At 51.8% G+C, this 16,249-nt stretch overlaps 1 protein-coding gene across 3 annotated transcripts in view; it reads left to right on the forward strand.

Annotated features, from left to right (window-relative positions):
• The window catches only part of PITPNM2 (phosphatidylinositol transfer protein membrane associated 2), a 124,420-nt gene that overhangs the window by 71,604 nt on the left and 36,567 nt on the right, over nt 1-16,249 (forward strand). The window lies entirely within an intron of this gene.

Genomic DNA, 16,249 nt, shown 5'->3' on the forward strand with positions numbered 1-16,249 from the left:
GCTCTAAATAGAAGAGGAACCTGTCTCCCAGGCAACATGGCTGGGAGACATCAGCCCACACTCCTCCACTTAGGTACCCAGCACCACCTAAAAGCTCCGGTTAAGTTCTCCAGAGCTATCGGGTGTTCGTTCTCCTTCCCAGATGAGTAAACTGAGGCCCCAGGTCATGCCAGGCACATAAGTGGCCAGCTTGGCCTGACGCTGCAGCCACTTTCCACAGAGCTACAGCTATGACCTGCCACCACTGCCTTGACCTCAGGGCCAGCGTCTGGGACTCAGTCCTCAGGGCCCCTCAGAACTAACTCAAGGAAGCCCAGCAGGGCATGTGACTGGGCAGTGTTGTAGGAGCCAGGTGGACAGTGGATGCAGAGGTGAGGTTAACATCACAGGGAAAAACCCAGGGTGAGGCCGAGGACACAACGATGGCTGGTGTGTAAACACGTAATGAAATGGTGCCACTCTCTAACTGCCTTTGTTCTGTTTCTCCTTATCTTGCTTTCACTGACATCTTGCAAGCATGTGTGTATGTGTCTTAAAACTGTCATCTTAGTATGTTGGGGATACTTTTGTTGACCTGGCTCATGGGCAGCCACCGTTTCCCCTGCCTGGTGTGCTTCTGCTGGGGAGGGAAGCAGATGAGGGTGGCCTGAGAGAGCCTGGGACAAAGGAGGGTCCTCACCCAGGATCTGTTGAAAGGATCTGGTTTTGAAGTTGGACAGAAGAACCCATGGCCCCAGCTACCCTCAGAGTGGTCCAGAGACATGCGAATTGGAGCCAAGTCTGCCAATGTATGATTGACTTACAAATAGGCGTGCAGAGCGGAACGGTGTGTGCACAAGAGCCTGCTGTTCCTTCAGAGCTGCACCAGGATGTCACCGAGCTGGGTTTTATTTTAGTCCCAGGTATTGTATCTGTTTAGCACCCAGCCCGCGTGGTGCCGTGTGCACGCTCGGTGGGCCGAGCTGGTGGCGTTACTGCCAGAGGACGGGAGAAGCCTTTGTGGCAGTTCCAGGCCCATGCACTTGGGCTTGGAGCAACTCCCCAGATTCACAGAAAGTGCCCATGTTTCACGGATGGTCGTTCTGCAGAAAGAGCGTCCCCCTGATGAAAGCGCAGCGCGTGCCTGGAACCCTGGACTTCAGGTCACCCTGCACCTGCCCCCCACCCCCAACCAGCTGCGGCGTCTTCCCCCTGATGAGATTCACACCACGTCTTACCTGGACTCAGAGGGTGGACTTGGGATCTCAGAGTGATCATCATGCAAAGAAAAAAAAACACCTTAACTGATTTGGAGTTTGTAGTCAGTTTTTGACCTTGGGGTAGAGTGAAATGTATCTTCATGCCCTTCAGGAGAAAAGGGTTGCTCAGCATGTGGATAACATGCAGAAGGTCAAAAGAAGATGTGTCATCCTTTTATCAGTCAGGACTTTTCTGATTGTGAACAATGGAAATCCAATGTGAGCTAGCTCAGACAAAGAGGGGGCCTAACTGGAATGCTCGTGTAGCTGTAGGAGGAAGGACAGGGGTGCAGCCCACCTCAGCGATGGCTGGAGCTGAGGATCCTCCCAGCAGCCGCCGACAGCTCCCCAGTCTTCGCCACCAGTGAAGGACGGACCCACATTCTCTCTTTGACCCTAAGTTTAAAAAAAAAAACCCTGCGAAGTTTAGGCAGGGGTGAGATCATGGTTGCAGATTGAGGATGTGCTCCAAATCCCTAAATATGATAGAACAAATAGTATGAAAAACCCATATCCAAAGAGATGCCTTTAATGGAGAAGAAACCATGAGGAATCCTGAAAAGATGTAGTGAAAATGGGATTTGAGTGAAAAAGGAAACAAGAGCCAAGATTGTAGCCTGAGGTAGGAAGGCTCCTAGGGTTGCTCCGAGCCTAGATGTGGCACATAAGGAGCAGGAAGGCATTCTGGGGTGACTTACACAGTTTGGGGGATAAATGTGCAAGTAGAATGAATGTAACCCTGCCAAGGTTCCTTTCTTCTGGAGAAGGAAAGATCTAGGCAGTCTAGAGACATATGTTTAAGTATGTTTGTTTCAATATTTAAGGATTAATCACTAGAACAATTAATCACAACAACAAACTACAGCCTACATGTCAAATCTGGCCTACCTTCTATTTTTGTAAATAAAGTTTTATTGGAACACAGCCATGTCCATTTGTTAATGAATTTTCTATGGCTGCTCCCATGCAGAGCTGAGTAGTTCCAATAGAGACTTTATGGCCCAGAAAGCCTAAAATATTTACATCTGGATATTTACAGAAAAGGTTTGCTGATCCCTGCTATAGAAAAATGGAAATAAAACATAACTTCTAGGTCATTATAGAAAATAAGATATATATTATGTATCAATATATTAAATATGTGCACATATGTTTATAATACAAAGAAGAAAGCAATACATATGGTAAATAGAAAATGATAGGAATTAATGTAAATGTCAGTAATCACAATAAATGCGAATGAGTTAAATTCACTAATTAGAAGATAGTCTGTCAAAGTAAGTTCTAAAAATTTTAAATGAGGCTAAAAAGAAAAAAACAGCTTAAGAAGTTTAAAACTAAAAGATGAGGAAAGAAATACCAAGCAAACACAGCAGATAAAGGAAATATAGCAATATTAGTATCAGATAAAAGAGAATTAAAAGTGAAAAATATTGTAGGTACAAAGGAATTATTCAAACTAATAAAAGGAGCATTCTGCCAAAAATTTAAAAGCCAAGAACTTTCTGTACTGAATGATGTGGCCTCAAAATACATTAAATAAAAACTCAATGATATTAGGCTGGCCATGGTGGCTCACAGCTGTAATCCTAGCACTTTGGGAGGCTGAGGTGGGAGGATCACTTGAGCCCAGGAATTTGAGGCTGCAGTGAGCTACGATGACACCACTGCACTCTAGCCTGGCAACAGAGTGAGACCCTGTCTCAAAAAAAATAAATAAATAAAATTTTAAAACTTAAAATATTAGCATATATAAAAATAAGAATAATACAGCATGACCAAATAGGATTTCTCCCAAGCATGGAAGGAAGATTCAGTATTTGAATCAATTTTCATTTAATTTATTATATTGACTGTTGTTTTTTTTAAATAGTCAAGCTGTTCAAAATTAAGGTTCTCATCCTAGAACAGACAAATGGATGACATGTGACGAGGGCTCTGGGAGAACTTCATGCTGACATTTCCTATGTCTATCCCTGAGCGTGTTTCACCGGTGAGGCTGCAGTGGGCCAGGTCCCTAAATCCAATGACAGGTGTCCTTATAAGAGGGCCACATGAAGACACAGGGGCACAGAGACGATGCCACGTGACAACTGAAGCAGAGATCAGATTGATGCAGCTGCCAGCCAAGGAGCACCAAAGGTTGCCAGCAATGAGCAGAGCCAGGAGAGAGGCCCGGAACAGTCTCTGCCTCCAAGCCTGCAGAAGGAACGAGAGTAACTGACAAGTCGATTGCAGACTTCTGGCCTTCGGAGCTGTGAGAGAATACATTTATTTTCTTTAAAGCCACCCAGTTTGTGGTATCTTGTAACAGCAGCCCCAGGAAACGAATATACCCGCTGTGCGTCCTGGAGGGAGAACAGAATGGCAGGAGGAGAAGGGGGAGCTTGTTCGTGTTACCTGAGGATTCAAAACAAACTCTGGCTGGGAAAGTGGAGCGGTCTCAGCTGGGCGGGCACTCAGGCATTTGGTGAAGCAAATATAAGTCCTCTCTGGAAAAACAGACCCTCGTCCTAAGTCTCAAAGAATGTCTACAAATAACTTTCACAGAAAATGAGCAGTTCTTAGTCAAAAATAACTGAGCACAGAGGAGATAACGCACCATGAACCAGCGCCAGCATGAACAATTTCAGCAGAAACAGACTCTCGAGACTTCAGATGCTGCAGCGTTTAAGCGCAGCCGACAAAATAACTGTTTGGTGCATTTAAATAAATAAAAGGCAAAGTTGAATATGTGTGCAGGGAATTAAAAGCGCTAAGGAATGATGGAGCAGATTTTGAACAAAAGCAAACAGAACGTTAATAGGAGAGAAAGCCTAGCTGAGGAAGTGGCTTCAGTTGTGAGGCTGCGTAAGTGGAAGTCAAAACGTGAAGAAATTACCCAGAATACAACACTGGAAAGAAAGGAGGCTGTAGAGAAGATAAGTCACACGGAGAAAGAGAAAGGCTAACATGCGTTTAACTAGAGTTCCAGAAAGAGAAGAGAAAAATCGGCTGGAGTCCACATAAGTGAGATTCAGCTCATAATCTCATCATTCTCTCCGGACCTGGGCTTAGTACTAAAACTAGATTTCTGCCCAGCCCCCAAAATGACTCTTGAAATGGGTGCCAAACACTTTGCCTTGACTCCTCCCCAACCTTGGTCGGTTCTTCCTGCCCAAGGGTTATCAATGAGTAGTTCCTGAAAACTGAGTGGTCTAGGGCAAGGTGTCAGTGAGGAGTGGGCTTTGAGAAGATTGAAGACATTGCCCAAAATCATGCAAGGCCCTTTGCCTGCACTTCCTAACTTAAGGGATACCATTCATATTGTAGTACATGGAGAATGGCACTGCTTGGAGTTGGGCAGCGCACAACCTGTGCAGCTGAACCAGGTAACCCAGCTATCTCTGATGCTTTTCCTGCCCAACTTCTGTACCTATGGGGCTTTTCAAGTTTGATTGGTGGTTTTTTCCTTTGTGTTTTCTTCCCTCTCTGTCTCCCTCCCTGGAGAGGGATGGCATCCATCATCAGCTGGAAGATTTTACGGGGCAATGAAGGGAAACTAATAGTTCTATAGAGAAGAGCCAGTTACCTGGGAAACTTTCCAGGCATGTTTTGTTCCTGGCAGGCCCGGGAGGCCTGGCTGTAAAGGCCACACCACTCCCACGGTGAGATGGAGCGAGGCCTGGGGGACGTTGTGCCTGTCCCCACCTCCCCCAGGGTCACTGGCGGGGCCTTCCAGCTCTGCCTGCTTGCTCCTGGGATTCTGCTTACCTAAGAGTGCAGTAGATCAGGCCTGGATGTACGATTCTGGTACCGTTCTGCCCTGACTCACTGTGTGGCCTTGTCAAATGACTCAGCCCCTCTGGGCTTTTGTCTTCCCATCTCGCCCTGACTGCTTCTGAGCATTGAGTTTCCAACGAGATTGTCGCAGCGGAGTGTTTATAAACTGTGCTGCACTGCGCATGTCTGAGAGGGGGCGGCAGTTATTCTAAGGGCATTTGGGCCGCCTGGCAGTGCCGTGTCTCATTCAAGGCCAAGCTTGTCTCTCCCAAACCTGCCCCATCGGTCGGAAAGGGACTGAGACGGCCCCAGGTGCCCCCACCCCCCAGCCCACACCGTGCTCAGCAGCTCCCATGTGTCCTCTGTCTGTCTGATGTTCGTGCCCCTGCACACGCTCCTGGGGGAGGGCAAGTCTGGCTCCATGAAAAGTCTGAGTCACAGACGCTGTCAAGAAACAGGGACGTGGCAGGAGCGTGCACTATTCTTGGAGGATCTTTTAGTTGCTCTTAGGAACAGCTAACAGAGCAGTTTGTAATTAGCACTTTGGCTGTTTAGCGGCATTATCTGCCTGTAGAGGGTTTTGTGAACGTTCGCCAGTCAGCCCTTCTTGAGTACCTACTAAGTGCCAGGCCCTCGAGGCCTAGCACCTGCTGTCCATAGAGGGACGGATCAGACAATGGTGCCATCCTTCTTGTTTGGGCACTTTTCTGCCTGCTGGGATTATAGCAACGAATAAGGTGGGTGAGGTCTCTGCCCTGCTGTCGCCTGTGCCGGGGCACAGGGAGGCAGCCAGCAAGTAAACAGATCATTTCCGAGCATGGCGATGGGATCGAGCAGGGCAGGAGGGGGCGCTACTCTGCACAGGGGGCCGAGAGGGCATGGATTTGTGCTGAGACCCAGATGATGCCACGAGTGGCCGTGCCCAGGCCAGGGGGACAGGTGCTTCACGGGCATGGCAGCAGCCGGAATGGAGAGCTGCTGTGGTCGGCTCCCAGGAAAGGGAGCGGTGGGTGGCTGGAGGGTAGGGATGGAGGAGATCCAGGCTGTGGGCAGGCCGGGCACAGGGCCTCGCACAGGCACGGAAGCTAGGGGATGCTGGCATGAAGTCCTGAGGGCAGGTGACAGGACAGGGAGAAGAGAAGGCAGAGAGAAGGACGGTCCGGGCACAGGAGCCCTCCAGACCGGCGTGTTTGGAGCCACCGTCGGGTCCCTCTGGTTATGTAACCCTCAGGCAGCACCTGGCTTCTCCACTGCCGCCCCATCAGGGTGTTTGTTTTTACGTAATATTTACCATGTTGGCCATTTTTAAGTGTACAGTTCCGTGACATTCTGGACATTTACAGTGTTGTGCAACCATCACCACCGTCCATCTCCAGGACTCTTCCGTCTTCCCAAACTGAAACTCTGCACCCATTAGACACTAAGTCCCCGTTCCCTCCCCCAGCCCCAGGGATCCACCATCCTGCTCTCTGTCTCCGAGACTGTGACTCCTCTGCAGACCTTACATAGGTGGCATCGTACGATGTTTGTCCTTTTGTGTTGGGCTTATTTCGCTCAGCGTGATGTCTTCAGGGTTCATCCATGTGTCAGAAGTTCCTTCCTTTTGAAGGCTGAATAGTATTTCCCATCAGGTTTTTTTCTCCCTGTTCTTTTTCCCCCCCCGTCAGGTTTTGATGACTCACGTGACGTCTGTCTCCCCTGTACCCTGGAGGCCCCCTGAGGACGCTTGTCTCGGTCCCCTGCTCTCCAGCCCTGCTAGTTCTCAGCACCCAGCATAGAGCCTGGCTCCTGGGGTGCTTAATGAACGTGTGTTCAATGCCTGGAGTTCACAGTGGCTGGAATAGATTTCTTGCTGGGAGAGGAGTCGGAGGTCATGTTGAGACTAGAATGTAAAAGACCTTACTTGCCAGCCTACGGAGCTTTGGCTTGCAGGCAAATGTTTCCCTTCCTGCGAGCCGCCTGGGGCACTTGTTAATAATACATGTTCCCAGGCCCTCCCTTGGCAACGCTGCAGATTGGGCTGGAACCGAGGAACCTGTGTTTTGAAAGAGATACCAACCTTTGTTTCTCAGATCAGTTGGAAACATTCAAATAAAACCAAATAACCACTCTCTGATGGAGTTTAAGTGGGGCTGTCTCTCAGCTGGAAGATTTGCACTTACTACAAAGTAATCTGAAATAAAAAACCAAAAATTATTTCTCTAAATCATGCATCTTTATTTTTTAAAAAAAGCATTAAAGCAGCTCTGTCCATGTTATATCCACAGTCTGAGGCAGCCGCCGTTCACCCATCAATACATAGTTCCGGCCTGGAATGTGCCACTTTTTAATTTTTTGGAGCCTTTATCCTTTCCAAAAATGGGGGCACTATTGCCTTTTGTTCTGAAAAGGCAAGAGTAAAAAAGCTAAAAGCATTTGTGCACCATAAAATGCTATTATCAGTGCTAGGGGTATATATGTATATAAATTGATGTACATTTAGAGGGCGATGGTTCAGTTCTTGAGCTATTTCTGTCCTGGCCGTACAGTTAGATACACCCGACTCCACCACTTACTGAGTGATTAGGGGTGAGGTCCTTAATGACACCAAGCCGTGGTCTCCTCGATTATAAAAATGGGGGTAAGAGCCTTGCAGTACAGTATCATTCAGTGATAAAAAGAAATGAAGTTCTGACACCTGCTACAACGGGAACCTCGAAACATTATGCTAAGTGAATGAAGCCGGACACAGCAGGCCACATACTGTATGATTCCATTTATGCGAACTTTCCAGAAGAGGCAAATCCATAGAGACAGAGGGCAGATTAGTGGGGGCCTGGGGGCTGGGGGTTGGATGTGGCAATGCAGAGAGACTGTAATGGGTGCGGGGCTCCTTTTTGGGTGAGGAGAACGTTGTGGGATTAGATAGCAGTGATGGTTATACAACTCCATGAGTATACCAGAAACCACTTTAAAGGGGTGAAATTACATGGTATGTGAATTATATCTCGCTAAAATAAATAAATAGGGGTAATACATCTAACTCAAGGTAGTCGTGAGCATTGTCACTTGTAATTTATTTACATGGCCTGGCTGTGTAAAATAACCGACATGATTTACAAATCAAGGGACCAAGCAGAACAGGTGGGTTCTCCAGATGTGTGGGCTGGAGGGAGGGGGCTGTCGGGGGCGGGAGCCTTCAGGCAGGTCAGGCCTGGGCAGACTGTATTTCCTTGTGTACGTGTGAGGAGTGGGGACCAGATGGGGGCAGGGACTCAGTCTCCGACCCTCCAGTTGCTCCAGCATCTGTGTCTTTAAAGAACACTCCAATGGGCTGGTGTGACGTGGCAAGTTTGGGAAACACTGTCTTAGGCTGTTCAGGGGGCTGTGACACTCTTGCTGTGACACCCAACACCCGGGGGACAGCTGGGCCTGCACCCCGCTGGGCCTGCAGAAGGAGCCGTGGGGACACAGAGTGGTGGGCCATGTGCCTTCCTGGTACCATGAACAGGGTGGGTTTTAGGGCACAACACTGACTCCTAAAACTCCAGTATGGGGTTTGTGCACCTCTAGACTTAAGGTCTGCCATATGGCTCCTTGCAGTCCGCACAATACTGGCTGGTTTTTTGGAACAAAGAAAGAAAATCATAATTTGCAATTGATAATGGATAGACGGCCCAGTAAGTTGGCCAAGAGCCTCAGTGCTGGAATCTTGCACCTGGCGGGCTCTGAGTGGAGGTTTATTGGTAAGTGTGTTGGCCGGGTAAAGAGGAGAACTTTGTCCAGGCAGAAATCTGTCCCAGGTCTGTGCCTACCTGCCTGCAAGCCACAGGGAGGCATCTGCAGCCGACACTCAGTCCGTGTGTGTTAAATACAGGAATTCACGAAAGGCTGAACTGGATTGTCCTCCTATTTAGACACATGGAGGTCATTGGTGACCTTGACCAGTGCAGTTTCCGTGGAGTTGGGGGTCAAAGTGGGTTGGAAGGAGATTGGGAGGTGAGACAGTGGAAACAGCAGGGTAGCTAAATGCTGGGAGGGTTTTGCTGTAAAGGGGAGCAGAGAAGTGGGATGGCGCCAAGGAGGTGGGGGCGGGGGGCCGTGAGGTTTTGTTTTTGCAGTTACGGGAGCTGTTACGTGTCTGAATGCTGTAACACTCGAACACACAGAAGGGCAAGCACTGCCGGAGACAGGGAGCCCTGCAGGAGAAGGTCCCCGCATGACAAGAGGGGGTCGGCTTTCAGTGGGAGCAGGGACGTCCACGCGGTACCACAGCAGCCGGTGGATTTGGTGCAGCGGGTCGGTCAGCTTGGTGGTGGGGATTTGAGGAAATAGAGAAAGACCCAAGGTGGGGAGAAGCTACGAAATGGAGAGTGGAAGGTGCAGGAATTCAGGACTGCAGGAGCCGGACCCTCCCGGGGTGTCGGGTCAAAACCTCCAGGAAGGCTGGCCCAGAGAACTAAGCACTAAGCACTCAAGGGCCTTGGTGTTCCCATTGTCATGTCGTCTCTGTCATCATCACGGGGGCTCATCACCAGTTTTGGTGAAATCCCAGCCTGCCTCTTACTAACTCTGGTGTCGTGGCCTGTGGCAGAGCCAACGCCCTGAAAAGCCCTGGCAACGTCCCAGCCTCCGAGCCTCTCGGAGGCTCCTCCCTCCCGCATGCCCCAGAAGCTGGGGGCTTTCTCCCTTAAAGGAGTGGCCACTTCTAAGGCCAGCAGGCCCCTGGAAGGCACAGATCCTCCTCATGAAGGGGGGTGGTCTGGGTGCTGCTGCTGGAAGGCTGGTGCCTGTGAGGAGGTGACGCCAGTGAGATGGAAATGCCCCAGCCACACCCAGGCTACCTCTGGGTGTGTGTTTCTGCCATCACATCTGAGCCCCCAGTGGCATTTTGTTTGAAGGGCCTAGCCTCGTTTCACCTGTGCTCAGTGTGAAACCCTGGAGGCCAGCGTGGTGGGGGTGGTCACTCAGTGACCAGCAGGGTCCCCCAAGGAGTGAGTCCCAGATAATCCCCTCTCATGCCCGTGCTTATCTTGGTGGCCCTGGGTTTCAGTTTTGTTTCCTCACATGCAAATCTCCTCTGCCCTTTTCTGCCCAGCCACGGTTGCTGAGCCGGCAGCCACAGCCAGGGAGTAGGAGTCATAAGAATGGGGCTCCCTGGCCTGCCACAGCCCTTGAGCAGGACACCGCCCTCTCTATGCCTACTGCTGTCTGCACCGCTGCTGTTGGGCTGAGGCGCCTTCTAACCCGCTGCCCCGGGCTCCCAGCCCTGCAGAGCACTGTACCCTGCGGGCCCCCAGGTGGTCTGGTGACCAGGTCCTGCAGTGGCTTGGCAGTGCCCCAGCCTGGCGCTCCTGGCATCCAAGGGTGAGATTTATGGCCTTCTGTGGGATTGCGGGTGACTCCAGCAGTGCTCGGGGCTTTGGGTTCTCTGGGGCCTCTCTGTTATTCTGGTCAGGGCAAGGGGAGGAGGGGTCCCGGACGCTGGAGGACGGGCTGTGTCCTTCTGCTCAAAGCCTCCGTGTCCTGCCCTCATGTGGCTGGGGGCAGGGACAGGCCTGGAGTCAGGGTCCTGGTCCCTGCCTGGCTCCGTCCCCACTCCCCAAGCCTCAGTCTCCCCATTTATAAAGTGAAGGTGGGCCTGCAGTGGGGCCCTTTACTTGTTTCTTAGCCCAGAAACCCTTTCTTGAAAAGAAATCTCTGGCAGAGGCCCAGTGTCTAACAAGTGAAGGTGGAGCCACCCTGGGGGCAGGGACTGGGGACCCTCTGTGGGGACAGAGAGGCAGCTGGCACATGCTGGCCCCATAACACAGACATTCAGCACAGCCCACACTCCCCCACCCCTGCCTGGGCTGAGGGGCTGGTCCCTGGGCACCAGGAACCTCTCGCCATCCCACCTGGCTGGTCCCCAGACAGGACAGGTGGCTGGAGAGGCAGGTCTTGCCGCACCTGGAGCGGAAGTGCTTTTACCGTTACTTGCTTCATTCCCCGATTGGGGACCCGTAGGTTTGGGAAGCAGAGAGCCAGAAGAAGGTTCTAGACACCTGAGTCCTGAGTCTCTGGGCCCCCAGACCATGTGTCTCCCGCCGCTGCGGAGGTCGAGGCTCCCACCGGCTTGGCTTGGGGACTGTGCAGACTTAATGGCCAGGACTCGGCTGCCTTGCGCTTGGACAGAGCCCATCCTCCCTCTCTCCGCACAGCCTCACTCCTGAATTCCATCCGTGACGTCAGAGCCCGGCTAATCACGGAAAAACAGATTAAGTTCTGTAAACTCAATTCTCTTGCCTTCCCTCCCAGTCAGGGTGTCTCGTGTGTGGCCTCCGCTCCGAGGAGCCGTCGACCCGCCTGCTCCTCCACCGCCCTTCCTGGCCCAACCCCAGCAATCCACCTTCCGTCTGCACCGTGTGCCTCCAGCATGGCCACCCCCACCCCGCTGAGCCCGGAGCCCCTTCCCCTGTAACGCCTGGAGGGCTCGGGGGGCCCAGCAGGTGTCCTGTGTATTTGTGGGAGGCTGTGCCTCTTGATTTTTCGGGTCACATCTGTCACACCTCCTCTTGGCTGTCTGCCTGCGCCTCACGTCTTGTCTGGGGCGGGGCTCTCTTGCTCCCACGGCCTCCCTGGACGCCACCCCACGTGGCCCCATTCTGACAAGGCCTGGCCCGTTGTTGGTTGGAAGTCATTGATGAACGTGGGGCTGGGGTCCTGTCTAGGGTCCTGAATGCAGGGTCTGGAACCCAAAGGCTTCTCTAAAGCCTGGGGCCCAAAGGCCATCTTTGAGGCCTGGGAGAGGGTCCCCGTCCTCCCTGGAGAGGGGCCGTGAGGGCAGTGCATGTGGGGGGGCCACTGGGACCGCTTGCCTGGCTCCCCCTCGCCAGAGGGCCTCCGGAGACCCATTTGTGTCTTTTTTCCTCTCACTGTGCCAGCCCTGAAAGCTGCCCTGTGGAAGGCAGTAAAATAAAATGCTGTCTAACCCATCACGACTCCCGCGGAGACGAGATGAAATGTGTGTCTGCCTCGCGCGCGCCCAGGCAGCCGGAGTGGGTGTAATGAGATTGTCTGAGTGAGGGTTCAGCTGCAGGCCGACGGGCTCAGGGGTCAGGCAGGCACACGAGTCACACTGCTGCTCCGATCGGGGGGGAAGGTCTGCCGTGCTCCCTGGCTCAGGCTCAACCGGGGAGAAAGCGAGGAGCGCCCGGTCCGGTCCCAGCAGCACCTATAGCGGTGAGCTCGCTCTTCAGGCCTGCGTGCCCGGGGTCGGACCGTCTTTCCCTGCAGCCAAGGGGTTTGCTGTCTGCACTTGGGGGTGAGTAGCCCCGCCAGGAAGCCCGCAGCCCTGCGTCTCAGCCCACCTTCCAGACCCCGATAGGCTCAGTGGTACCCCCTGGTTGCTCTCTCCCGCCACCTGAGTGCCAGTTGGAACTGAGCACTTTACGTGAATCCACAGGACCACCCCACGGGGCAGGTGCTACTCTTACCCCTGCTTTGCAGAAGGTGAAATGAAAGATCTTGCCCACCGTCACAGCTAGGAGGTGGCAGAGGGTCTGCTTGAGATTTTAATCCCAACACGAACCGCCCTTCTCTGGCCTAGTACACACCTGCCTCTCGGGCCCTGCCCCGACCACCTTCTGAAAAGTCAGGTGACAGAGTAAGGCGCAAGGAAAAGTTGCCCAACACACCTTCCATCCGAGGTACCCTTCACCATCATTCAGTGAGCACTTATTCCAGACTCTGTACCAACAGATATATCCAGAGAAATAATAGCTTTTTTTTAAATGGGTCATATTCTACATGCATTTTTAAAATAAAAACCAAAGCAAAGTCTATTTTCATGTATCCAAAATGAAATGGAAGGGAATTGCTAAACTTCAGAAAAACATTTCTTTATCATTGAGTGAGAATGATTCCTAAAAGCTTAGACTTAGGAGGAGAAAAGAGAAAAGAAAAATTTTTCTGAGGCAGGGTCTCACAGTGCTGCTCCCGCTGGAGGGCAGTGGCTGTTCACAGGTGCGACCATAGTTCACCGCAGCCTCAGCCTCCTGGGCTCCAGCGATCCTCCCGCCTCAGCCTCCCGAGCAGCTGGGACCATAGGCGTGTGCCACCACGCCAGGCTGGAGAAAAACTTCTGACAATAGCTTGGTTGAGATATAATCCACATGCCATACATTTACTCAGACAGAAACCCTGTTCCATTAAACAGTGACTAATTCCCTCCTTCCCCAACCCCTGGTGATCTCTAACCTACTTTCTGAGAAAAGAAAAAAAAAAAAAAAAAACTTTTAAAAGATTAAAGTTATTAATTTTAAAAATATATATACATTTTATTTTTAGAGCAGTTTTAGGTCCACAGCAAACTTGAACGGCAAGTACAGCGTTCCCACATGCCCCCTCCCCAGAGCAAAATCCTGCACCAGAGTGGGACATTTGTGACCGTTGATGAACTGCCATTGACACGTCATTGTCACCCAGAGCCCACAGGGTGTATCAGGGCTCACTCTTGCTGTTGTCCGTCCTGCGGGTTTGTACAAACGTGTAACCACGTGTTCCCAGCATCGTAGTATCACACAGAACCGTTTCACAGCCCTGCAAATCCTCCGTGCTCTGCCTGTCCATCCCTCATTAATTTTTTTTTAACCTACTTAACGAACCAACTTCTGTCCTATGGAAGTTGAGGAAATTCTATTTCCATCTCTGGTCTTCCACTCCAAGTTTTTGTTCGTTATATTATTGCTTGTGTATGTTGTTGAGGTTTTTATATTCTCTACTAGCTGTAATTGCTATGATTTCAAGATATCTCAAAGTATGAATTGAGTACTCGCCAGGATTTCTCCATCAATGCCCTTATTTTATTTATCTTTTGGTCAGTTGGATTTTAACATCAAGCATTTCTTTTTTTTTTTTTCCTAAGAAGACTTCATGGCTGTCCAAGCCCCTAACTTCGTGTCTCAGGACGCCGGGCCCCATCTCCCCAGGATGCTGCGGCCGTGTGGGAGGCACAGCAGGAGAGCACATCCCTGCCTGGGGTCCTTGTTCCGCTGCCTTCTGCTGGGGCGCATCCTCCTCTCGCCCCCCAGCCCCACTGTCCACGGAGCCTTTCCCCAGGCCCCTCTGGACTGAGAGGCTGATCCGTTCCAGTGACACTTGTGGTAACTGAAGTCAGGTGGGCTTGTCCCCACTTTACACAGGGACAGACCGAGGATCAGCAGGTACTTTTCTGGGAGATCACACGGCCAGTGAAGGCACTGCCGGGTCTGCAGCCACATCCCAGAGTGACCTCCCATCCGTTACCTGCTGTGTCACTCCTAGAGCTCTGAGTCCCTCTCTCCTGCTATTAGTCACCCGTGCACTTATCTCTAACTATTTGTTCCGTCCTTCTACCTGTCTGTGCGTCTGCCTACCTACTGACCTCCATAGCTTTAGTTCCTCGTGGGGAGAAACGTGGTGGTTTTTCTCTAACCCAGCCTTAGACGGAATCGCATCCTAAGCATTCCCGTCGTCCGATGGTCGTGTGGCTGCCGCCCCTGGTGAGCCCTAAGCTTTGCCTGCTCGCCCAGCTCCACTCGGGTGTGGGAACTGCTGAGGGATCTCTGGGCCCTCTGGGTCTGCGTCCCCTCTCTGTCCTGGTCCTCTGCCTGCACGTCGAGACTGTGGACACCACTTATGTGATGCTGCTCACCCGGTGGCTTGTCTTTGAGAAGCATCATCGTGACCTATTCCAGACACACACACTCACAGAGCTCCGAAATCCAAGACCCAAACCAGTGTCTGGGTGATGGCACAGGCTCTGAGATTTCATCCTGGCTGTCCCTTGAGGAGATGGAGGTGTTTAAGGAACATGCTCAGTCCGGCCCTGCGGAACCTGTGTGCCTGCAGCAGCACCCGGGGGGCCGGGAACCCAAGAGAATGGAGGGTGGTCCGATTTGGGTGTGGGTGAGTGTGGCAGGCAGTTCGCTGTGGCACAGTTGAGACTTGGAAAGGACAGGGTGCTTAGACTCCTGAAGCTCCTGAAGAACATGCAGAGATTGTGTCTGACGATCTGCTGTTTAGATGACTAAATGGGATTGCTCAGGGTCACTCTGGGTCACTGCATTTACCGCCAGCAGTAAAGGAGCACGCGTGAGGCCCCACAGACGTGGGTGTGGGTGCCACGTGTCACACTGGTACACTGTGGCTTCTGAAGTGTCTTCCAGGTAGGGTGATCCTGGGGCTTCAATGAGAACCACGTGGAAAAGCCTTGGAAACACAGCCCTGTTGAACCTTGGTTTTCCAGTTCTCATCTCCAACCCTAACTTCAGCCAACTTCTGCCAGGCATGGGGTCTCTCTCCTTTGTGTGTGTAAGGAGGGTTCCCAAATCCCATGCCTGTGCTACCCTCTCCACCAGCTGAAGTCCATCCGGGTGTCGGACTTAGATTCCTTGCTGTTTGGGCTGGCCAAGTAGGCTCTTGTTCCACACCTTCTCAGGGGACAAGGCACAGCCTGGGGCCATCGCTTCTCTCCTGTGGCCTCAGCTTTCAGGCAGATATGAGAGAACACAGACACGCTGGACACAGACACGCTGGCCAGCATCGCAGAGCCCAGCCGGGCATGAGAGCATGGGGAAGAACTCCAGGGCAGCCCTTGGGCTCTCCTCTGTCCGTCCGAGCTCCAAACCCACATACCCTATGGGCTGTTAGGCAGATCCACCGACCTTGAAGACAGCCAGCGATGGTCTCTTTTCACCTGAACACAGCCTCTGGGGAGTTTTAGGGTCGATCAGGGAACAGGCAGGACAGTAACACCGAGCTTCGCTGGTTGGCACGAGATGGGGGGAGGGAGCTGCCTGATGGGGTAGGGGGGCAGGGCAAGGTTTATATGTCCAGGTGACGTCATTCAGCAGCATGACCAGGAGTGTCTGGCCAGAGAGCTCCACGGGGCAGCAGGGCTCCAGGGATTGTCTTTCCTCTGCCAGCAGATGTTGGGTGCAGTTTCATGGGGCATGTAAAGCAGACAGACTCTAATTGGCTAAAGAGATGTTCATTTGGACCATGTGTAAAGCAACTGGATGTGAGAATTTGAGCTGGACGCCCCTCTGGGCTAAGGTTCCTACACACCATGAAGTAAAACCACAGGGGGCTGTTTGAGGCCAACACAGGGGCCATCTCGGGCCCCTTTATGTGACCTCTCCCCACGTCGCTCTCTCTAAGTGGCTCATTTAAGAATTTTTTCAACCCTTTATGCTGGTCTTCCTGAGATTTCTGGTAAATACGTTTTTCTCAATCTTGTTAGATACACT

The sequence above is a fragment of the Eulemur rufifrons genome, chromosome 21 (assembly GCF_041146395.1).
Source record: "Eulemur rufifrons isolate Redbay chromosome 21, OSU_ERuf_1, whole genome shotgun sequence".
In the NCBI taxonomy this organism is placed as follows: domain Eukaryota; kingdom Metazoa; phylum Chordata; class Mammalia; order Primates; family Lemuridae; genus Eulemur; species Eulemur rufifrons.